Source organism: Ornithorhynchus anatinus, chromosome 17 (genome assembly GCF_004115215.2).
Source record: "Ornithorhynchus anatinus isolate Pmale09 chromosome 17, mOrnAna1.pri.v4, whole genome shotgun sequence".
Classification (NCBI taxonomy): Eukaryota; Metazoa; Chordata; class Mammalia; order Monotremata; family Ornithorhynchidae; genus Ornithorhynchus; species Ornithorhynchus anatinus.
In genome coordinates this window covers 35,659,143-35,683,633 of record NC_041744.1, presented here as the reverse complement: position 1 = coordinate 35,683,633, position 24,491 = coordinate 35,659,143, and the positions used below count along the sequence as shown (strand labels likewise).

Here is a 24,491-nt window from a genome sequence, read left to right as displayed (position 1 = left end):
CCTGGGTTCTAATCCTGCCTCCACCACTTGTCTGCTGTGTGACTTTGGGGAAAGTCACTTCACTTCTCTGGGCCTCAGTTACCTTATCTGTAAAATGAGGATTAAGAGTGTGAGCCCCATATAGGACAGGGACTCCATCCAATGTGATTATCTTGCAGCTACCCCAGGCTTAGAACATTGCCTGGCACATAGTAAGCACTTAAATACCATAAAAAAAATTATACTGTGAGAGAGCCTAGCTGGGACAAGGAGTATCTTCTGTAGAAAGGTCTAGGAGATTTATTTCCTGGGCGGATTTTCTCATTTGCTTCTGATCAGACATTAGTGATGATCGCATTTATCCATGAATTGCCTGTATTGAAGCCTTGGCTCCCATCCATGTCAAATTGCAAATTTATGCTAGAAAAGAGAGGCGGAGCAGATAAACCCTCAGACTTCAAAAAGGAGAGTTGAGAGTGGATGGGGAAAACTGTGAGGTAGTCATCGTTTCAAGTTCTAATTGGTGCTTGGTGGGAGGTAGGCCCATGGTGATAATTAGGGATTTCAGACTCCTCGGGAAGGCAGAGTTGCAAATAACAGGGTTGAGAATTGTAGCTAACTCTCTCTCCCATTTCTCTTATGCCTCCTTTCTCTTTCCTTTCTGCCCTTTCAGCCCCATGTTCAGCTTTGCTTCTTGATTGCCCCATCCCTCCCTTCCCTTGCAGTGGGGATTTGAATCCAGAGCAAAGAGAGAGAGAGAAATGCAAGAGGGCCCTGGGCGAAACGGGTGGAATGGGAACGGGAGAAGAGCAGAGATGGCTGCCTTGGAGCAGCAATCTGGGCAGAAAGGACTTTATCCGAGGGACCATTCAATATAGAGTCCTTTCTCCTGTCGCCAGCACTCCTCCCCTTCATGCAATATGAAACCAGGCATCCAAAGTTCCTTCTTTAGGAAGAATGGCTTTGCTAACCTTTGGAGACAAGTTCTTACGTTTTTGACTGAAGTGGCAATTGCAGTTACTTAAGTAGTAACTCTCCCTCTCTATCACTCAGTATGTGCCGTTGATTGATTAATTGATAGTAACGGAATTCTGATTAGGCCCACATAAATTTTGGCCGAAAACAATCAATCAGTGGTATTTAGGAAGAACGTACTGTGTGCAGAGCACTGTATTAAGCACTTGGGAGAGCACAATAAAAAAGAGTTGGTAGAAGCAATCCCTGTCCACCACAGCTTACATCTTCAGGGGGAGACAGACATTAAAAAGGATTATGGTGCCAAGAAGTAATAGAGTATAAGAATATTTGCATAAGTACTGTGGGAGTGGGGTATCAAAGTTTCAAGTGACCCAACAGTTCAACGAACTGAGGATATTTGGTTTCCTCATACCTATTGTACTGAGAAACAAAAGATAAGGCCCTCTTTTTTTTTTTAATTTAACAAATTTAAAGTATTTGCCTATTATCTGAAAAGCCTGTGGTTTGGGGGGAAAAATTACCGCCCTTACCGTGACAAACATAATAAAATCTACACTTCTATAAAACAAGTTCTATTGGCATTTTTCATAAATTAATCTGTACATTTATAAACTCATCTTATACTTTTGAAGCAAGAAAACCAATGGTATCTGATCCGAGCATTTCCCTGTGTTAATAAAAGGCAAATTGAATGAAACGCAATTTATCCATGAAGATGAATTATCAGTGATTGGAATTAGAGTAACAAGGATTAGTGTGTTCCTTTCAGTACTAGAGACAATCAGGTTTTGCTTTATCTGACCTTCACCCTCTACAGCTCCAGAGATGACCCTATCATTTAAAAAGAAGTACATTAGCCTTGCAGAGAGCTAGTTGAAATATATTGCAGATTATACATGCTTCTGTAGCAATTGGTGGCTAGGCCATACTAAATAAAACTGTTGACTTTATTTCTTTATCAGGAGGAATCCTGATGAACAGAATTGACTACCTTACCCATTGTTGGGGACAGGTTAAACGGAAGTTTGGTGGTCCTCCTGCAAATCCATATTTACTGAGCCATACCTGCCTCCCGGGTTCATGCCTAGGAGGCTTTGTAAATTAGAGATGTAATAAATGGTCAGTGAATTGCTTAAGGGGATTATAAACCCCTTCTGGGCAGAGAACCCGTCTACCCGCTCTGTTGTATTGACCTCTCCCAAGAGCTTAGCCCAGTGCTCTGCACACACTAAGCACTTTATAAATATCGTTGATTGAAAATAATGAATTAAGACATTTATTAAGTGGTTAGTATTTGCCGAGCACTGGAGTAGTACAAGATAATCAGATGGAACGCCATACTTTCCACACAAGGCTCACAACCGAAAAGCTTTTTTTTCCCCATTATACAAATGAGGCATCTGAGGCACAGAAAAGTTAAGTGGCTTTAAGCACCCCCATTTCCATCTCTCCCGCTCTCTTACGTGCTTCTCTTCTCTCCTCTCCAGATTTTCACTCCCCTGTTCCATCCCAGCTTTGCCACTTGGCAGCTGTGTGACTGTGGGCAAGTCACTTAACTTCTCTGAGCCTCAGGTACCTCATCTGTAAAATGGAGATTAACTGTGAGCCTCAAGTGGGACAACCTGATGCCCCTGTATCTACCCCAGTGCTTAGAACAGTGCTCTGCACATAGTAAGCGCTTAACAAATACCAACATTATTATTATTATTATTATTATTATTATCTCTCCCTCTCTACCACGTGCCCTTCTCTTTCACCTGCCTTGTAGCTTAGTTGTGGTGTGTCCCATTTTCCTTCCAGCCCTTAACTTCCTCACACTGGACATGCCCAGTGTATTGTCCTGTTTGGGGTCTTTGGCTCTAAAAGATCCTCTGTTCTCCTGAATCTGATTTCTTTAACCTGATATGCAGATTTGGACATCTTCCTGGATCTAAAACTTCTCTGTTTCAAGTTTCCTATGATTTACCTATTTTTTTCATTTCTTCGGTGCTTTTGATTGGCAATTTAGAATATCCTTTTCATTCTGAAGGAGTAAATTGAACACCCTTTCCTTGCCAGGATCTCCCATCTGAGACAATGCTGTGCAGGTATTACTAGTAGTAGTAGTAGTAATAATCACAATCATAATAGTGTTTGTTAAGTGCTTACAATGTGTGAAGACGGTACTAAGCTCTGGGGTAGATCCAAGATGATCAGGTCCCCCATGAGCTCACCGTCAAAGTAGGAGAGAGAACAGGTATTGAATCCCATTTTACAGATGAGGTAACCGAGGCACTGAGAAGTTAAGTGAATTGTCAAAGATCACGCAGCAACTGTGGCACAGCCCAGGATTAGAACCCAGGTCCTCTGACTCCCAGGCCTGTGCTCTTTTCACCAGGCCATCGGCTCCTTCTCTTCTGTCAGTGCAATTGATGATTTTGTTAGAATCAGATCTATTCGGAAACCATTTGCCCCTTCCACTGAAACTGCTTTCCCAGGAGAACACATGAATCCAATCTAGGGAGAACCAGAAATAGAATTTCCTGAAACTAAGAAGTCCTTTCAGAGGGGAGCATTGAATTCCCAAAGGAAAATAACCAGGGCCATCATTGGACAGGTATAGACAATGTTTTGGGGACTCAATCTCAGACCCTTGATGAGCAAATTAGATCTTACCGTTAGATTTTAAGGTCCTGAGGGCTAGGAACATGCTTACCAGCTCAGTTGGATTGTTACCTCCCAAGTAATAATAATAATAACTTTGGTATTTGTTAAGTGTTTAATATATGCAAGGAACTGTACTAAGCACTTGGGTGGATATGAGCAAATCGGGTTGGATACAGTCCCTGTCCTACTTGGGGCTCACAGTCTCAAATCCCATTTTACAGATGAGGTAACTGAGCCACAGAGAAGTGAAGTGACTTGCCCAAGGTTTCACAGCAGACAAGTGGCGGAGCCAGGATTAGAAGCCATGACCCTCTGACTTCCAGGTCCAAGTGCTTAATACAGTGCTGTGCACACAATAAGTGCTCAACATATCCATACTTTATATCTGTCTCCCACTCTAGACCATAAGCTCTTTGTGGGCAGGGAGTATGTCTACCAATAATAATAATAATAGTACTTGTTAAGCACCTAATATGTGCCAAGCACTCTTCTAAGTACTGGGGTAGATAATAAATTAATCAGGTTGGACAGACTCTCTGTCCTACATGGGGCTCACGCTCTTAATCCCCATTTTACAGATGAGGTAACTGAGGCCCAGAGAAGTGAAATGTCTTGTCCAAGGTCACACAGCAGACACGTGGAGGAGCCGGGATTAGGAAACTGTTGTATAGTATTCTCCCAAGTGCTCTGCACATAGTAAGCACTCAATAAGTACCACTGAATGATCGATGAACTACAACCAGTAGTTTGAAGGAACGCAGTGATATTCACCGACTGCTTACTGAGTACTAAGCACTCAAGAGGGTTCAATACAACAGAGTTAGTAGACATGTCCCTTGCCCACAAAGAGCTTAGAGTCTGGAGGGGAAGACAGAGATTGGTATAAATCCAGATATGTACATAAGGGCCGAGGGTGAGGTGAATAGCAAGTCCTCAGAGGGTAGAGATCCAAGTACCTGGGTAACACGGAAGGGAGAGAGAGTCAGGGAAAGGAGGGGTTAATCGGGGAAGGCTCACACTCTGGGAACTGCATGATGCTCTGAAGAGACCCCTCCCCACCGGATTTTCCAGACATCAATTTCTGCTCCCAAGGAAGATTCCCTGACGTGTTTTAACTGCCCGGGCCTTCAAGCCGCCGCACATCGAAATAGCTGCAGGCGCCTACCTGCAGACGCAGGTAGGCTTTGGAATCAGCGATGCTGTCATCTCTGAGTTCAGAGGACTCAGAACACCCTGTTGGGTCTTCTTTTCAGAGGCTGAGCGCCGTAATCTGTAAATTGAGAATGTGCTCGGAGGCACACCTTGGGGGGATCGTGTTGCTAAAATCCAAGGGGACCCCCACATACACCGTCTAATTGGATGCTTCGGTATGGAAGGGGAATTTGGAATATCATCCATCCTCTCCCCCTGGTCTGCGCCTAATCCTTTCAAGAACCTCGTAGAGCCAGCAGCAGCCTCAAGGTTGGGCTTTGAACTCCACAGGGGAAGAGAACCTCGTGGATTAAACAGCCGTACTCCTGGCTTTGAGGTTCCCACTTTGACGGTGGAGAGCTGAGTAGAATTGGAACTCTCCCGTAGCAAAGAGCTGCCCAGGCAGGGAAAAGCTGGAGGTGGGCTTTGAATTTTGGGACAGGGGAGAGTCACGCAGGCAGAGGAGCCCCGCCGAAGGCTTTGAACATCACTGAGACACAGAGTTGGCTCCGAGCTGAGTGAGGAGAAATGGGTCAAGGGAGAAAGGCAGCAGAGAAGGGTCACTTTGAGGCTAGTGGCGACGGGATCCCTTCCTAACATGCTGAATTTACGATTACTCTTTTTAGCCTACCAAATTCCTAATACCCCAAGGTGCGTAATAACTTATGGTATTTGTTAAGTGCTTACTATGTTCCAGGAGCTGTGCTAAGCGCTGGAGCGGATCCAACTAAATCAGGTTGGACACAGTCCCTGTCCCCCGTGGGGCTCATGGACTCGATCTCCATTTTACAGATGAGGTAACTGAGGCCCAAAAAAGTGAGGTCACTTACCCAAGGTCACATAGCAGACCAGTGTTGGACTCAGGATTAGAACCCATGTCCTCCTGATTCCCAGGACCGTGCTCTATCCACTCTGCCACGCCGACCCAAAATCCAGCTGGAGCTCTAATGTATCCAAACCCATAATTAATAATTATTGCAGTGTTGGTTAAGCGCTTATTAAGTATCAAGCACTGTATGAAGTGCTGGGGTGGAAAAAATGGAATAAGATCAGAGACTGTCCCTGTCCCACTTGGGGCTCACAGCCTAAGGAGAAAGGAATACAGGTATTTAATCTCCATTTTCCAGATGAGGGAACTTAGACAAAGAAAAGTTAAGTGACTCAGCACTTAATGTGCAAATGTAGGTTCAAATGTGAATTCAATAATTTAGGCTGATATATGTGGATATTTCATCCTGGCATATTCATCCTACTCCCTATCCAAACTTCAATCTTCCTGCTGTTCCCAATATTAACAAATGTTCTGAATGTCAGTCCCCCCCATCTAAAATGAAAGCTCCCTGTGGGCAGGGAAATGTCTCTGGCTTCTGATGCATTTACCCAGGATTTAGCACAGTGCACAGCTCTCAGAAGGTGCTTAATAAATGACATTACTAATAGTTGATGGCAGACTATTTTTGTTTGGGAGCAATATGGTTATTTTAGGTGACCTCAAAAGCTACTGGTTTCTTTCCACATTTCCTTCTCTTAAACTAGACTGTAAACTCCTTGTGGGCCGGGATCTTGTCATCCAATTCCATTGCACTGTACTCTCCCAAGCACTTAATAATAACGTTGGTATTTGTTAAGCGCTTACTATGTGCAGAGCACTGTTCTAAGCGCTGGGGTGGACACAGGGTAATCAGGTTGTCCCACGCGAGGCTCACAGTTAATCCCCATTTTGCAGATGAGGTAACTGAGGCACAGAGAAGTGAAGTGACTTGCCCACAGTCACACAGCTGACAAGTGGCGGAGCCGGAATTCAAACCCATGACCTCTGACTCCAAAGCCCAGGCTCTTTCCACTGAGCCATGCTGCATAGTACACTCCACACAGTAAGCTTAACTCAATCAATATTGTTGATTGATGGATTGATCGTTCTTTTTCCTTTCTAGTTTTATTAAGACTGTAGTTTGAAATGAATGTATGCCACATGAACACGCAATCACTCTTAATCAGATCCTTCTCATTACTAATTAATATAATTTTTTCTAACATGTTACTTAGTATTAGAGATCAGCATTTTCCCCTTGGGAGTCAAGTTACTAAACTCATTCATGCGGCACCCAATCGATCAATCAGCATTAGTACTTTTTGATCACGTGCTATGCATTGTACTCAACTCTCGGGAGAATACTACAGAGTTTAGAGACATGATCTGTGACTTCAAGGAATTTACAGTCTTGAAGTGGACACAAAATAATTTACAAAGAGAAGAAGAGAAAAGAAAAGATGGCTAAGGGTGAGTAAGTATTTGCGAAGTAGGGTGTGAAAGTAGATTTGTACAGAAGTGCATTTGGGTGGATGTGGGTGCATAAATTTGCAGTTGGCACACCAAATAAGAAATGATTGTCATAAAAGTGCTGAAGAAAAGAAACAGTTCTGGCATTTCCCTCCCAAATCTCAAATCTAAGGGTTCATAGTGATCTCCATTCAACAGGCATGGGACCACGGGCCATGTACATCGTCTTAACGCCCTCCTAGTTCAACACCATTTTAAGCAGGGAGGCAGTATGGCATAATAGAACCTGGGCCTGGGAGTCAGAGAAACAGGATTCTGATCCCAATTCTGCCGCTTTCCTGCTGTGAGACCTTAGGCAAATCTTTTAATATTTCTATGCCTCAGTTTCTTCATCTGCAAAATGGGAATTCAATTCACATTCCCTTCCTACTTAGACTGAGAGACTCATGTAGAGCAAGGACTGGATCTGAGTTATATATACCATATCGACTTGAGTGCTTAGAATAGTACCTGATACATTTAAGTACTTAATAAATAATCCATCAGTGGTATTTATTGAGTGCTATTTTGTGCAGATCACTGTACTAAGTGCTTGGGAGAGTGCAACGGAGGTGATAGACGGCATTATGGTTATTATGCAAGCATCTGCCCATAAATACCCTGCCTATCTTTTACTGAAATTACTACTCGGACTTTCAAAAACCAGTGATGTACATTAACAAACAACTACAATGCTCAACTATTTGCTTCCTTTTGATGAACACCACTGGGTCAAGAAACCATTTGAAGCAGCAATAGACACTACTAGAGTCAGCAAGTGGTTTAGCGGTACTGTCCATAGACGACCTGACTTCCAAAATATAGAGTCGATTTTCTTCAATATGAAAACTCTTCTCTAATCAATCAAAGCTATTTATCTAGTGTTTACTGTGTGCACAGGACTGTACTAAGAACTTGGGAGAGTATAATAGGACGGGGTCGGGTAGACACATTCCCTGCCCACGATGAGTTTACAGCCTAGAGGGGGATTTTCTAGGAGGGGAGATCTCTCAGTGACTCCTGGGATGGAACAGTATTTTTTCTTGCCATGAAGAGAGGGTTTTGCAGAAAGTACCAGAAATATTCTTCATCGTATGTGCTGCATAATCTGTAGTGTTACTGGCTGATTGCCCCATCCCATTAGAAATAAGAAGAGAACAATTATTTCAGCACATTCCCTATATCCTTAAAATAATATTGCACTCTGAATCCAACACAGGTTGGACTCTTATCCATGTTAGAACTACTGACTTACCTCTATTATGCCTGCTAAATGTCTGTTCAACAGGCTAGCTAACACTGGACAATGGCATAATTCATTCTTTGGCCTTTAAAATCCTAAATATTTACCATGGGTGGGATCCATCCCCATCTATTTTTCACGTAATTAATATCAGCAAAGTACTGTGACAAAAAGAGTGGACCATACACAGGAAGCATATTAATACATTACCATACTAACAACTGGATGATGATAGGTTCTCCAACTGAAAACATGGACTCCTTTCCCTGAAGCCAGTGGAGCTGAAAAAAAGGCTCTTGTATCTGTTTCTCTTAGTTGTTTGGTTGTCTGTCCTTGTTGTGTTAGTTTCTGCATCCGATTTCTCCCCCGGAGGATGATGGTTTGTGTTGACTTTCCCTTTTCAACAGATGCTATTTATCACCTTCCCACCATCCACTGAAGCAGATTTGTCGATTTGTGTGTTTCTCTGGGGTACGGAAACCTAACAAACCTGAAAAGGGAATTGGACCGAACAGCTGGAAAATGACACTGAAATTAAGGCTGGGTTTTAAACGTGCTAATCTTGCCGAGCAGTTTATAGCGGAATGCTGTTTAAATCAAACGAGCCTGCAGACGGGCAAGCTCAAAGATAATAAGTTCCGGTTTTCTAGCCGACGGGAAGGTTGATGAGAGCCAACCGGCTTGCGAGCTCTCTCTCTTTTGTGTAGAAGGGTTATCCGGCCACGCAAGCCTCTTAGGGAAAGCTTAATTAAAGCAGGGAGCTTTAAGCACTGAAAAGTGCAACTTTTTAAAAAAGTCGGCTTAAAACACGCCATTGAAGCAAGAGGTTCTTGATGCTTTGACTCGGGGGGGTTGGGACTGTGGGGAAGAGATTGAGAATGAAAGTTGAAGGTGGGTGGGAATTTAGGTGGAGATGGACATAGAGATGAGTTGGGGGTAGGGGTAGGGAAGGTTTGGAATTGAAGATACAGTTGGACAAGGATGCAAAATTAACGTTACTATGGGCTGCGGGCACCTGAGGAAATTCTACCCCTCATCCTGCCAACAGTGGATCTCAGCAGAAGCCTCCAAGGGGGGAAATGTGAGTTCACTGCTCTCTGTATTTCTACCGAGCAACTCACGGGCTTGAATAAAACATTGATTTCCATGTCATCCTAAAGCAGGTCGTCTTCAGAGCTTTAAATTAAACATTTCTCCAGCGGGCGGGGTTTGGGGGAACGATTAGCTTGATTCCTCGCTCTGCAGGGAAATGCTCTACTTCCCCATCTGGCCCCTTAAATGGGAAACCCCAGTTAGGGTCCTTTAGTTTGGGAACAGTTTGTCACTCTAATTTCTGTTTAAGTACCAAAGACCTCCAGATTTGCATTTCCAGGCTGTTAGATAAAGCTTAGTGCTTTTCATCTTCAAAGGGCTTCATAAATATTAACTAATCGCTGCTTCCAGCACTCCTGTGAGGCAGAGAAGTTTGTGTGAGTGTGTGCATGCTCGCACACGTGTGTGTGTGTATGATTATCCCTTTTTGCTTCTCAGGGGAATTGATGGCATTATTTCTTTAATGCCTTTGGCTCTAAACACTGCTCTGGCTGCATCATCCAACCCCACAATTGTAGCCCTCCTCTACAACCGTAGATTCTAAACCCAGCTCTGCCGCTTGTCTGCTGTGTGACCTTGGGCAAGTCTTTTTACTTCTCTGGACCTCAGTTACCTCATCTAGAAAATGGGGATGAAGACTGTGAGCCCCACGTGTCCACCCCAGCTGTTAGTACAGTACCTGGCCCGTAGTAAGTGCTTAACAAATGCTATTATTATTAACATCTAGTAAGTGCTTAATAAATCCCATCATTATTATCCAATAGCTATGATGAATGTTCTGGAGAGGCTAGATTCAAAATGAAACCCGTACAGGTGTGCCCTACCAGTGAACCATTAGATGCAATTCTTTGCTTCACTGATTATCCAGATGATTTTCAGGTAATCTGACCCGTATGTCATTCATGAGCTTCATTTTCCGCCTGGGTCCGTGTGGTTTCTCAAGAAACAATCGCTCTTTGAACTGTTGACCGTGACATGTGCTCGGGTTGATGTTCCTTTGACAGGTTGTCAGAGAGCAAATGCCACCTTCCTTTTTACACCACGATGATGGGATGGCATGGAGGGTCGTCAACAGGACAAGTAATTAAGTAGTAACTGGTAATGCACAGTGTCTGAAAGGTAGTTGGTATAACCAACCACAGCCTAACTCAAAGACAGTTTCCACTGTGAGGAGTGAATAACATGAGAAGAACAGGCCTGAGAGCCACAGGTCCTGAGTTCTAATCACTTGCCTGCTTGGGCAATCACTTAACTTCCCTCTGCCTCAGTCTCTGAATCTATAAAATGGAAATTCAGACCCTTGTTCTACATCCCACTAGCTTGTGAGCCACCTTTAGGAAAAGGACTGGAGCCAACCTGATTATCTTGTTTTTATTTCAGGACTTGGTACAGTGCTTGGCACCTAGTGAAAACTAAACACATATCACAATTACTATTACTATTATTACGCTACTGCCATCCAGGGCAATATTTGGGGGCCAAACCACCAATCTAGTCTGGCTTTTCAACTCTGATTTGAGATCTCGGACATCCGTTTGACTTCGGGACCCAGCAGCTGTTTGCAAATCCTTTTATGTTTCCGATTGTTAAATGCAAGAGTGAGCTACCCAGTCACAGAACTTAAATCATGAGTCCCATCCGATTACACAGTCTATAACCTTTGAAAAATGCAGATACTCAAGACATAGCCTAACAAGGTGTGAAATGCCCTGTCACATTTCAATAGTAGATCATGGGAATGGAAGTAAATTTAAAGCTCCATGGTGGAAAATATTTCTAGAAGCAGGCCATGGCGTCAGTTTTAACTAAACCAGATTTTGTCTCTCAGGCCCCATTGAGTCTTTTCTATGTGACGGTATCCCTTTTTCTATAGCTTATAAAGTTGGGTGATTTCTTTTTGCCTTTCTCTGAATTTTTCTGTCTGTTTGGTGATTAAAGCTTTAGACGAGAGATCTATCCCTCGAAAGTAAATTGCTCATCAGTGTAAAGACATCCTTTTTTCGAAGACGGCGAGGTGTCTGCTCTGGGAATAGAGCTGTATTAAATGGGTTTCCGTTGAGTTGGAATAAATCGATCCAATCCAATTCAGTAGAGTTGGCAGACGTGATCCCTGCCCTCGAGAAGCCATCTGGTCATAAGTCTGAGCTTAGACTGTAAGCTTGTTATTAGACTGTAAACTCGTTATGGGCAGGGGAGGTGTCTGCTAATTTTGTTGTATTGTACTCTTCCATAGGCCTAGTACCGTGCTCCGTACAGAGCAAGTGCTCAGTAAATATCATTGATTTATTGATCGATCGATCGATCTGGGCTCTGTTGTTATTCTCCCCCTCTAGACCGTAAGCTCGTTGCGGGCAGGAAACCCGTCTGATATATTGCTGTGTTGTACTCTCCCAAGAGTTTAATACAGTGCCCTGCACTTGGCAAGCACTCAAATAGGATCGATTGCCTGAGTGTTGTTGGGGTCTTTTATCGGTTTGTCCCCACTTAGACTGCGACCCCCATGGGGGACAGGGACCACGTCTGATCTGTTCTATTTGCATCCACTCTAGCACTTAGCACGGTACTTGGAACACAGCGATCAATTAGAGGTATTTATTGAGTACTTACTGTTTGCAGAGCACTGTACTAAACACTTGGGGCAGTACAAAGGAGGAAATCAAGGGACGTTGAAGTGACTTCGTCCTGGTCAACCTCCGGCTTGGGAGTCCACTGAGGTCAACAGGGAAGGGGGAACAATGGTTATATAAAGTGAGAGTAGTGGTTCCTAGGAAAACCAGTTACCCCAATGGTTTATATCCCCCCCACCCACCAACTTAGACTTGACAAAGTCGTCTAGTAGATGCTTAATAAATTCCATAACTAACTTTGTAAAATTAAAACATTTTTTCAGTCAATCAGTGGTATTTATTGAGCACTTACTGTGTGCAGATGACTGTATTCTGAGCTTGCGAGAACATCACAAAATAACAGAGTTGGTAGACGCGTTCTCTGCCCACGTGGAGCTACGACACATTGACTACTATTCTTCCATGTGTGGCAGGTATGATTTGGTTAACAAATCAACTAACAATAATTGTAGTATCTGTTAAGCGCTTACTATGTGCCAGGCGCTGTACTAAGCGTTGCACTAACACATCTTTGGCTTCCATAAGCTTTATATTTCTCTCATTTGGAACCAGCTAACAAATGGCCTTTTTGTTTGATAATTCATGCAATGCAATTTGGTTGGCTGGCTGCGGATTTAATTTAGTTGCCAAAGGAACAGCTAGCAAGGAGGCACTTACCCTTGGATAATAAAGTTAGCCTCAAATCATATAACCTTCTAGGGAGTGATTGTGTTCCAGCAATTACATTAGGCTCCCCTGAAGCAGGTTAATTGAACTGCCGTACACTGTTTTGTCAAGATTTATCCTTTTTTATAAATCGACTTGTGTCGGTTCTGCTGCCGACTGTTTCCAAAAATGCCAACAAGCCTTAAATAAAGCTTAATAATTAGTAGAATAGAGAGAGTGATTAAGTCCACCTAACAGTTGGAGGGAGGCATGTGACTAGAGGAAAGCACAGCGAGTCTTTGGAATAGAACCGCTGAACTGACACGTATGAGCCGCTGAACTGACTGACTGACATTGAGAAGCAGCGTGGCTCAGTGGATAGAGCCCGGGCTTTGGAGTCAGAGGTCATGGGTTCGAACCCCGGCTCTGCCACTTGTCAGCTGTGTGACTTTGGGCAAGTCACTGAACTTCTCGGTGCCTCAGTTATCTCATCTGTAAAATGGGGATGAAGACTGTGAGGCCCACGTGGGACAACCTGATTCCCCTGTGTCTACCCCAGCGCTTAGAACAGTGCTCGGCACAGAGTAAGCGCTTAACAAATACCGACATTATTATTATTATTATTATGTATGAGTGTCCGTGTATACGGGGGTGTGAATGGAGAGAGAGAGAGAAAGTGATCTCTATCTTTTGAAGGTCAACTTTCTGTCAGTGAAATCTAATCTCTGCAGGCCAGTGCGCCTGATTCTGTTACACACTAGGCCGATAATGATACTTTCTCGCTGCACTGATAAGACTGTCTCCAACAGTACCTGTCTCTTTTTCATTCATTCATTCAGTTGTATTTATTAAGCACTGTGCTAAGTGCTTAGGAGAGTGCAACATAACAGAGTAGGTAGACTCTCCCTGCAACGAGCTTCCAGACTAGAGGGGGAGATGACATTAATAAATACATATATTGTGGATATGACATAAGTGCTGTGGGGCTGAGGGAGGGGTGAAAAAGGCTGAAAATCCAAGTGTAAGGGCGATGCAGAAGGGAGTGGGAAAGAGGAAGTGAGGGCTTAGTCTGGGAAGGCCTCTTGGAGGAGATGTGGTTTTAATAAGTCTTTCAAGGTGAGGTGCGAAATCGTCTGTCAGATATGAAGAAGCAGCGTGGCTCAGTGGAAAGAGCACGGGCTTTGGAGTCAGAGGTCATGAGTTCGAATTCCAGCTCTGCCACTTGTCTGCTGTGTGACCTTGGGCAAGTCACTTCACTTCTCTGTGCCTCAGTTACCTCATCTGTAAAATGGGGATGAAGACTGTGAGCCCCACGTGGGACAACCTGATTCCCCTGTGTCTACCCCAGCGCTTAGAACAGTGCTCGGCATATAGTAAGCGCTTAACAAATACCAACATTATTATTATTATTATGAAGAGGGAGGACATTCCAGGCCAGCGGGGAAAGACATGGGTGAGAGGTCGGTGGTGAGATAGAGGAGATCGAGATACAGTGATTAGGCAGGCATTAGAGGACCAAAAGGGGGACACATCAAGGAGACATCAGATCTCCATGTGTCCCTGGACAGGGTGGGATTTGAAGAGTACTAATTTTGAATTGCCCTGTCCACCCTCTTCAAGGTTTTGTAGACTTTGATCATGTCTCCTCTCAGCTGACTAAAGAGGCTTGGTCGGTTCAGCCTAGACCTAAGCCTGTCCAATCTTTCCTTCTCTCTACTCCCTTACAGAATAGCTGGGTTATTCTAAAATGCATTGCAGTGATAAGTGCTCTAGAAATGCACAGATAAATTGAGGGATTCTGAAGTATCATTTCATCCATCTCCCAGTAGCATTCAAAACACTAAAAAGAGTCCTCTTGTGTAGTTATTGCAGTACTATTGGGAATATATGTATTTCTGACTTGCATCCAATGCCGTCATAAAAAGAAAAGCATTCTGCTCCATCTGTGCATACAGTTCTACCAATTTTCCTCACAATCCTGTTTCCCTGGCCATTAAATTGGTCCCATGTACGGCTCGATCACGGATCGCATGAAATCATTTTAGCAGCCTAGTGCCATCCATAAAGGTTTCCATTGGTTTCTGAAGCTCCCCTCATTTCCAGTTTGAACTCACTATTGCTCCTGCCCTAGCTGATAAACGGATGAGTTAGTCTGTATTTCATGACCTTTGACACCGGGAAGGGAGTGGAGGTTCAAACCAGCTTCGGAAATGTGATCAAAGTCCCAAATGAGAATGTGACAAGGATGCTATCTAGACCTTTCACGGGGAAACAATCATTTTGGAGGACAGCATTGCTCTGGGGAAAAGATGGGAAGGAAGAATTCAAAACTGAGAAGCAGCGAGGCTTGGGGCAAAAAGCCCGGGCCTGGGAGTCAGAGGACCTGCCTTCTAAGTCAGGCTTTGCCACTTGTCTGCCGTGTGACCTTGGGCAAATCACTTCACTTCTCAGTTTCCTCATCTGTAAAACGGAGATTAAATCCTCCTCACTCCCTGTCTGGACTGTGAGCCCCATGTGGGACGGGGTCTGTGTCCAACCTGATAAACTTGTATCTACCCTGGTGTTTAGAACAGTGCTTGGCACATAGTAAATGCTTAACCACTGCCATAATTAATATAAAGATTTTTAAAACTTTTTGCACTTCGTTGCTTCTTCAAGAGTAGACAGCTTTTTATGTCTCTGCTCTCTGACTGCTCACAGTTTATAACATCTGGTTGGATATTCTAGTGAACAAAATGACACACAGTGATGACAGAAGTTTTTCAACTTGGGCAAAACGTGCCATCTGAAGCCATTCTCAGATTTGAAATGGAGCATCCACCCACTTCCTCTCCTCTCTGGGGAGAGGAAAATCTTCCGTAAAATCCCAGGGGTCTTTCCAAACCCATCTGAATACAAGCCAGCTGTTTCCAAACTCTGTAACAACCTAACAAGCCAGCTGAAAAATGAGCATTTAGAATGGAGAGCACTTCTATTTCCCTAGAGTTTAGATTCGAAATTCACATTTCTGATGGATTCCGTGTCAGAACTCGCCCCGCTACTGTCTTTCTCTGAGTCGTTTTCTGGAGAAGGAGAAAGAGACAGAAGGAAGAAGAGGAGGGAGACGGTTGTCTTTCACATTTGGAGATCCTTTCTTTAGTGAGGAGATCCTAATTATGCCGGGGACTGTGACTTGAGACAGCCCTTACAGAGTAACCCACTGAGGTCAATTTGACATTTTGCCCTAGGGAATTCAACTGAGCTTTTATATTGGCTAATCTAGTTACCTAGGAAAATGTTCCCTAAATGATAATATTAGGAAAGAGGTTAACAAATGGTGCCATCAGATTTTATCTGTCTGGTTAAAACGCTGACTCTGAAATATTTGCTTTCAGAAGTATTTGTGGTCATTTGCTTGCCACAAACCCTAAATATACTCTCTCGCTTTTTTTCTGGTTGCAGTTTATTCCCTGAGATCGACAGGTCTGTGGCACCAAGCAAAACTGCACGATTAAATCAATCAATCAGTTATATGTATTGAGCGCTTACTTTGTGCACAGGACTGTACTAAGTGCTCAGGAGAGGGCAATACAATAGAGGTGGTAATCCAACTCACAAGGAGCTTACATTCAATGCCTGGAAAGCCCCAAATCACCCTGACTGTAGGGTAAATTATATATGTTGACCCAGCAGGGATTGTTTTGCTTCACTATACTTCCTCCCCTTCAGTTTTTTTTAATGGTATTTGTTAAGCACTTATTATTAAGTGCCATCAAGTCATTTCCGATTCATAGCGACTCCATGGATATACTTTCTCCAGAACCTTTCTTCCGGTTCTACCGTTATCATTGTTAGGGTCTCTAGCCATCTAGCCGCTGGTCTGCCTCTTCCCCATTTTCCCTGGACTTTTCCTAGCATTAGTGTCTTCTCCAGAGAATTAGTTCTCCTGATTATGTGTCCAAAATATGCTAGTCTAAGTCGAGTCATTTGGCCTTCCAAAGACCACTTTGGCTTAATTTGCTACAGAATCTATTTGTTTTTGGGCAGTCCATGGTATTTGCAAAAGCCTTCTCCAACACCACATTTCAAAAGAATCGATATTCTTTCTACTCTGTTTTTTGATCCCTACACTGTCCCTGGAATCATGGCAGTTTTAAGGTACTTAACTAACTCCCTCCCTCCCTGCTACCTTAACCAGCTGTTCTCCTACTAGAACCCAGTCCATACACTCAGTTCCTCTCATGCCCACTTTTACACTCTAACTTCACCTCATCTTCTCCACTGCCAATCTCTTGCCCTCTGGCCTGGAATTCCCTCCCTCTTCATATCTGACAGTGCATCATTCTCCCCACTCTCAAGCTCTTCTAAAATCATGTCTCTTCTAAATGACCTTCCTTGACTAAGCCCTCCTTTCCCCACCTGTCCTCCTCTCTCCATTGCCTTGGCACTCAGATCTGTACCCTAAAACACTTGACATTCACCCTATCCTCAGCCCCAAACACTTATTCACATATCCTTCCATTCTGCCATTTTCCCCATCTGAAATTACATTAATGTCTGACTCCCCTTTGAAATTCTTAGCTCCTTTTGGGTGAGGTGTGTGTCTACCCACTCCTCTATATTGTATTTTCCCAAGTGCTTCCACAGAAAGGGCTTAATAAATATCACTGATGGATCAATCAATTTTATTATTTTTGGCATTTGGAAAACATACTGTGTGCCAGGCACTCTACTAAGCACTGGGATAGATATAAGTTTATCAGTTTGGACACAGTCCCTGTACCTCATGGGTCTCACAGTCTTAATCCCCATTTTACAGATGAGGCAACTGAGGCCCAGAGAAGCAAAGTGACTCGTCCAAGGTCACAAAACAGATGAGTGGTGGAGCCGAGATTAGAACCCATCCCCTTGACTCCCAGGCCAGTGTTCTGTCGTCGTCACTAGGCCACGCTGCTTCTCCTGGATTAGTTATCTCCTGGATTTTGACCTTACTAGCTTCCCTGGGTGTTCTTGGACTGATTTCTGATCTCTGATCCATGATAGCTCCTGGGCTTTGCCTGAGAGATGTCGCTTCTGGACGATAATACCGGCATCAGGCCAACTGCCTGGAGTCCCTCAAGACCCTTCCAGGCAAGGATCTCGACACTTGGAACTTAACCTTTCCAGGATGCATTACTTTGAGAATCCAACAGCCTCCTGGAAATATGCTTCTCTATAAATTATCTCTCAGCTTTGCAAAAAGGGTCACCTGGCAAGGCAGAGTGAGGGCTCTTAAAGAGTGCAAATGACATTTGCCATTGAGGATAAAGATGGGGGGCCTTGCCCATTTTTGCAAACCCTTAAATCACTCAGTCTGGTCCAGAGAGTCTCCCAGTGGTAGGTGAGAAAGCTCTTAAGAAGTAAAGTGCTATGTAAGTGCAAGGTGATATGATGAGGAGGAGGCTGAGAATTCCCTTTGAAGTGGACAAGATGAGCCCATAATCCGGGTAATAATCTACCACATTAGCAAACTGTTTTGCCGAGTGGGAATTTTAGGGCTTAGGCAGACCCTTTTGCTGGGCCTCTTGGGCACTATTCAAAACCTCCTAGAAAATACAGGATGGTCTAGTGGATAGAACTCGGACCTGGGAGTCAGAAGGACCTGGGTTCTAATCCCAGTTCCTACACTTGCCCGCTGTGTGACCTTGGGCAAATCATTTCTCTTCTCTGTGCCTCAGTTGCCCCATCCGAAAAATAGAGACTGAGACTGTAAATTCCATGCGGGACATAGACTGTGTCTGACCTGATTAGCTTGTATCTACTGGAGGGCTTAGAACAGTGCCTGGTATATAGTAAGACCTTAAATACCATTAAAAAAGCCTGTGTTTGGGACATCTGATCAACGGGTACTTGTCAATTTGATTCAAAAAGAGGACCAGATGTGAAACAGTGACATAGAATTATGCAAAGCATCAAAGCATTCTCCCCTCCTTTTCCCAACCCTATGGGCATCTTGAACAGTTCCAGCAACGGATGGTGTTTGTTCTTTTCTGCTTTGATCCACTTTGCTGCAGGATTCGTTTACTTGCAGGTTTAGGAACCCATCCTCTAGAACACAGATGAAAACACAAACAGGCATTGGAAGTGGTGAACACATCTCCTTGGTAAGTGATAAACGAAGCCCAGTCTTTTCGTAAATACGATATGGAATGAAGTGTTGGGAGTTCATGGCATTTTCAGTCAAACTGATATGCCTGGATTAGATCTCACTATTTCCATCCACTAAGCACTAAAAATAGTAAGAATAATTTTGGTATTTAGCATTTATTATGTGCTAAGCATAGTGCTGAGGGATGGGGTAGATGCAAGAAACTCAGGTTGGACAAAGTCGCTGTCCCACAAGAGACGCGCAAGTAAGAAGGAGGGAGATCAAATACTTAACCCTTATTTTCTTGTCTTATGCTGTTGAGTCGTCTCTGACCCATAGCGACGCCGTGGACACATCTCTCCCGGAACGCCTCACCTCCATCTGCAATTATTCCGGTAGTGGATTCATAGAGTTTTCTTGGTAAAAATAAGGAAGTGGTTTACCATTGCCTTCTTCCACATGGTAAACTTGAGTCTCCGCCCTTGACTCTCCCCCATGCCGCTGCTGCCCAGCACAGGTGAGTTTTGACTTGTAGCAGGTGGCCTTCCACTGGTTAGCCACTGGCCAAGCTAGGAATGGAATGAATATGCCTCTGCTTGACTCTCCTTCCCATAGTCGAGACTGGTAGGGTACTGGAAATTCTCCAGGTGCCATCTGAGAGGGGAAGCCTCATTTTACATATCAGAAAACCGAGGCACAGTGACTTGCCCAAGATAAGTCAGCAAGCAGGTGGCAGACCCGGGAATAGAACTCAGTTCCCCTGACTCCCAAGCCCGTGCTCTTTCCACTAGGTCATGCTGCTTCTCTATTTTCTAGATATCTATCTATTTCACATGGCTATCATTTATGCGTGTCCCATATGAGTGTTATTTAAAATATATGGACCCAGGTCTTTTTCAAGAGGTTCATGGCCAACATTAACTTACCTCTGTGTGTAGTACGGTGTTTAAATAACGTTAAACCATCTCCTCTAATTCCATTTTGGAATCAAGACCATCAGCGAATCAATCAAATTCATTGAATGATCACTCTGAGGCGAACACTGTGCTAAACACTTTGGGAGAGGACAGAAGCAGCATGGCCTAGTGGATAGAGTGCGGACCATGCAGTCAGAAGGACCTGGGTTCTAATCCCAGCTCGTCTGCTGTGTGACCTTGGGCAAGTCACTCAACTTCTCTAGTCTTCTGTAGATCCCTCTTGACTGTGAGCCCATTGTGGGCAGGGATTGTCTCCCTTTATTGCTGTATTGCACTTTCCAAGTCTTAGTACGCTCAGTAAATATGACTGAATGAATGAATCAACTTCTCTATGCCTGTTATTTCGTTTTTAAAATGGGGATTAAGATTGTGAATCCCATATGGAACATGGACTGTGTCCAATTCGACTGCTTTGTATCTACCCCAGCACAGTGCCCGGCACACAGTAAGCGCTTAACAAATATGCACTTAAAAAAATAAAGTACAGTAGAGTTAGGAGATGGGATGAGAAGCAGCATTGGTAAGTGGCTAGAACCCAGGCTTGGGAGTCAGAAGGATTGTGTTCTAATCCTACTTCAGCCACCTGTCAGCTTTGTGACCTTGGGCAAGTCACTTAAGTCCCCTTGGTTCAATTACCTCATCTGTAAAATGAGGATTATGACTGTGACCCCACGTGGGACGTGGACTGTGTCCAACCTACCTACCTTGTAGCACTTAGTACAGTGCCTGGCATATAATATAGTAAGCACTTAACAAATACCATAAAAGAAAAAAAAAAAAGGATCCCTACCCACATGGGTCTTAGAATCTAGCCAAGGACACAGACACTAAAATCAATTGCGGGTAGGGGGAGAAACAGAGCGGATAGATCTGTACGTAACACTGTGCCGTATTTTCTTTGAGCCTCGGAGAGATAAGTAAAACTCCAGCATCAAACTCCCTCCCATTCCGTACCATTGCTGCTCTTCCAAGAAGGAAGTTAGCCATCTTCTAAGTAGCAGAACACGTTGGATGTTAGAACACGTTCCTTTAAAGTTACGATCTTTGGGATTGTCCACGCCCTGGAAGTACGGTACCTGACAGCGTCTATCCGATTCATTGTTCATGTTTCCACACCTGTCCACAGACATCTATATCATTATGTATTGCTCTGCTTTCTATCTACAGAGATAGGTTCAGTACCTCCAGCCTAAGTTCCCTCTGTGATATTGCCATGTTATTTCAAGCACGACACTTCATTAAATCGTATTGATTTAGGAATCGAGATGGTGTACCTCTTCAGCTAGAGCTTCTGAAATTGATTTTAGGTTAATGTGCTAACAAATCAAGGGCTTCACCTTGGAGAAAATGACCGGGATGCTCACTTGAACTTTCTTCTCTGATGCCATTTTGGATTTTCCCGAGGATGTTTCAGCCCTTTCAGGCTTTCCTTAGGACCTCTGAGAGAGCCAGGAAAGTCCCACCTGGACAAAAACAAATCACCTTATTGATGTCCAGAATATTTGATGTGCAGCGTTTGACCCTAAACCCATCCGAGAGCTAAAACAGAACTGGACATAATTCCTATGTGACGTCCTATATGATGACCTACCTAGAGCATATCTGTAAACACAGGACAGATTTTGTTATTATGGTATTTGTTAAGCATTTACTATGTCTCAGGCACTCTACTAAGCGCTAGGGTGCATGTAAGATAATCGGGTTGTACACACATAGGGCTCACAGTCTTGATCCTCATTTTACAGATGAAGAAACTGAGGCAAAGTGAAGTGACTTGTCCAAGGTCACACAGCAGATGGATGGCAGAGTCAGAATTAGAACCTAGGTCCTTCTGATTCCCAGGCCTATCCATTAGGTGACACTGCTTTTTGTATTATTGTTTTAGATACAGTGACTAACAAATGGTACCCACCTAACTGGAAAATCCCAAACTGCAAACATTTCTCTGTTCCATTCCATTGTTTCTCTATTCATTCCATTGATAATGAATGAACTTCTCTGTGCCTCAGTTATTTCATCTGTAAAATGGATATTCAGATGGTGAGCCCCATATGGGACATGGACTGTGTCCAACCTGATTACTTTGTAAGTACCCCAGCACTTAGAACAGTGCCCAGCGCACAGTAATCACTTAATAAATATGCACTCAAAGAAATAGAGTAGGTTAGGAGGCTAAGTAACTTTTTGATATAATTGCTTCTAGTTGGGTTGTATCAATACTTCCAATACTTCAGACCTTCACTCATGTTTTGGCCTCTGTTTCCTCCTCTTTTCTCAATCAATCAATCTATCATTGGTATTTATTGAGTGTTTTCCGTGAGCTTAGCACTGTACTAAGCATTTGGGAGAGTACAATGCGATAGAGAGACACGACCCTGCCCATTAGGAGCTTACAGATTAGGAGCAATGAGTACTAGTGGAAGAAGCGTCGGTCCGGGAATCAAGAGGCCTAGATTCTAACCCTGGCTCCTTCACTTGTCTTCTGTGTCATGTCACTTTTGTGCCTCAGTTTCCTCATCTGAAAAATGGAGACTTACCTCTTCTCCTGCCTTCATAGACTGTGAGCCCCAGAGGAGAGAGAGACTGTGTCCAACCTAATTATCTTGTACCTATCTCAGTCCTTCGAACAGTACTTCAGGCACAGTCTTGTCTTATGCCGTTTCCGACCCACAGCCGCACCATGGACACATCTCTCCCAGAACGCCCGCTCTCCCTCTGCAATCGTTGCGGTAGTGGATCCATAGAGTTTTCCTGGTAAAAAAAAACAGAAGTTGTTTACCATTGTCTCCTTCCGTGCAGTAAACTTGAGTCTCCACCCTCAACTCACTCCAGTGCCGCTTCTGCCCAGCACGGGTGAGTTTTGACGTGTAGCAGATTACCTTCCACTCGCTAGCCACCGTCCAACTTAAGAATGGAATGGATAGGCCTCTGCTTGACTCTCCCTCCCGTAGCTGAGACTAGTAGAGTACTGGAGGCTCTCCTGGTGCAACCCTGAGGGGAGATCAGGCATAGTAAGTGCTTAGCAAATATCTGGAACTGCTTCATATTATATAAATATATATATATATACAAATATATATATAAAGAATTAGTTTTGAAAGCTATGTTATGCCCAAACCATCCTTTCTCAATCATCAATCAGTTAATCATTCAATTAAAGGTAATTCTGGGGCACTTACTTTGTGCAGAGCACTTTACAAAGTGCTTGAGAGATTAATAATAATAATGTTAATAATAATTGTGGTATTCCTGAAGTGCTTACTCTGTTCCAAACACTTTACTAAGTGCTGGGGTAAATACCAGATGATCGGTTCCCATGGTCTCTTAGGCAAAGAGGCAAACAATCCCCGTTCTTTCAGAGGAGAGAACTGAGACACGGAGAAGTGAAGTGACTTAACCAAGATCACGCAGCAGGCAAGTGGAGAAGCTGAGATTAGAACCCAGCTCCTCTGATTCCTAATCCTGCGGTCTTTCCTCTAAGCCGTGCTGCTTCTGTGAGACTATCAAGTCAATAGAATTGGTGGACGCGATCCTTGCCCTGAAGGATCTCACAATCAAGATTATTTCACAGACTCTTCCCTTCTGGACTGTAATAAGCTTCATGATTGTCATTTAGTTGTTCTAATGCAATAATCGAGACTGTAAGATCTTTGTGGGCAGGGGATGTGTCTTCTATATTATTGTATTGTCTCTTAAGTGCTTACCACGGTGCTCTGCACACAATAAGAGCTCAATAAATAAATAAGATTGAATGAATCAATGAATAAATGAGATTGACTGATTAATCTAAGTGCCCCACAGCACTTTCGATGGTGTCATGCTGTCGAGCCTTGTCCGACCCATAGCGACGCCGTAGATACGTCTCTCCCAGAAACCCCGACTTCCATCTACAGTTGTTCTGGTAGTGTATCCGTAGAGTTTTCTTGGTAAAGCTACGGAAGTGGTTTACCATTGTCTCCTACTGAGCAGTAAACGAGCCTCTGCCCTTGACTGTCTTCCATGCCGCTGCTGCCCAGAACAGGTGAGTTTTGACTTGTAGCAGATTGCCTTCCACTCACTAGCCACTGGCCGAGCTAGGAACGGAACGGGTAGGCCACTGCTTGACTCTCCCTCCTGAAGTTGTGACTGGTAGAGTACTGGAAACTCTCCGGGTGCGACTCTGAGAGGGGAGCATTTCTGTATATACCTGTAATTTATTTATTTATATATTTATTTCTATTAATATCTGTCTCCCCCTCTAGACTGTAAGCTCGCTGTGGGCAGGAAATGTATACTCTCCCAAGCCTTAGTACAGTGCTTTGCACTCAGTGCTCTACAAATTGATTGAATAAATGAGATTGACCGACTAATATCTTCCATACAGATTTCCAAGGACTATGAAGACCCCAGCATGTTTACAAGGCAGCGTAGACTACATGGACGCAAAGTAAGTCTATAGTGGCTAGGTGTAAATTGGGAGAGCCTCTGTCTGTCACTATTTTGTGGCTCAGTGGAAAGAGCACGGGCTTTGGAGTCAGAGGTCATGGTTTCGAATCCCGGATCTGCCACTTGTCAGCTGTGTGACTGTGGGCAAGTCACTTAACTTCTCCGTGCCTCAGTTCCCTCATCTGTAAAATGGGGATTAAGACTGTGAACCCCACGTGGGACAACCTGATTCCCCTATGTCTACCCCAACCCTTAGAACAGT

The 24,491-nt window shown here is 43.8% G+C and overlaps 1 long non-coding RNA gene and 1 other non-coding gene across 2 annotated transcripts in view; one reads left to right on the top strand and one right to left on the bottom strand.

Annotated features, from left to right (window-relative positions):
- LOC120638934 overlaps nucleotides 1–19,179 on the top strand; it is a 47,695-nt gene extending 28,516 nt beyond the window's left edge. The window contains exons 2-3 of the long non-coding RNA XR_005660989.1: nucleotides 18,754–18,843; nucleotides 19,150–19,179. This is a non-coding gene — a long non-coding RNA (uncharacterized LOC120638934). The remainder of the gene's footprint in view (nucleotides 1–18,753; nucleotides 18,844–19,149) is intronic.
- Nucleotides 19,180–23,835: 4,656 nt separating this feature from the next.
- Nucleotides 23,836–23,973, bottom strand: LOC114818142. Its single transcript, XR_003765963.1, has one exon. It is a non-coding gene; the product is annotated as a small nucleolar RNA SNORA7 (small nucleolar RNA).
- Between the last annotated feature and the right edge of the window lie 518 nt (nucleotides 23,974–24,491).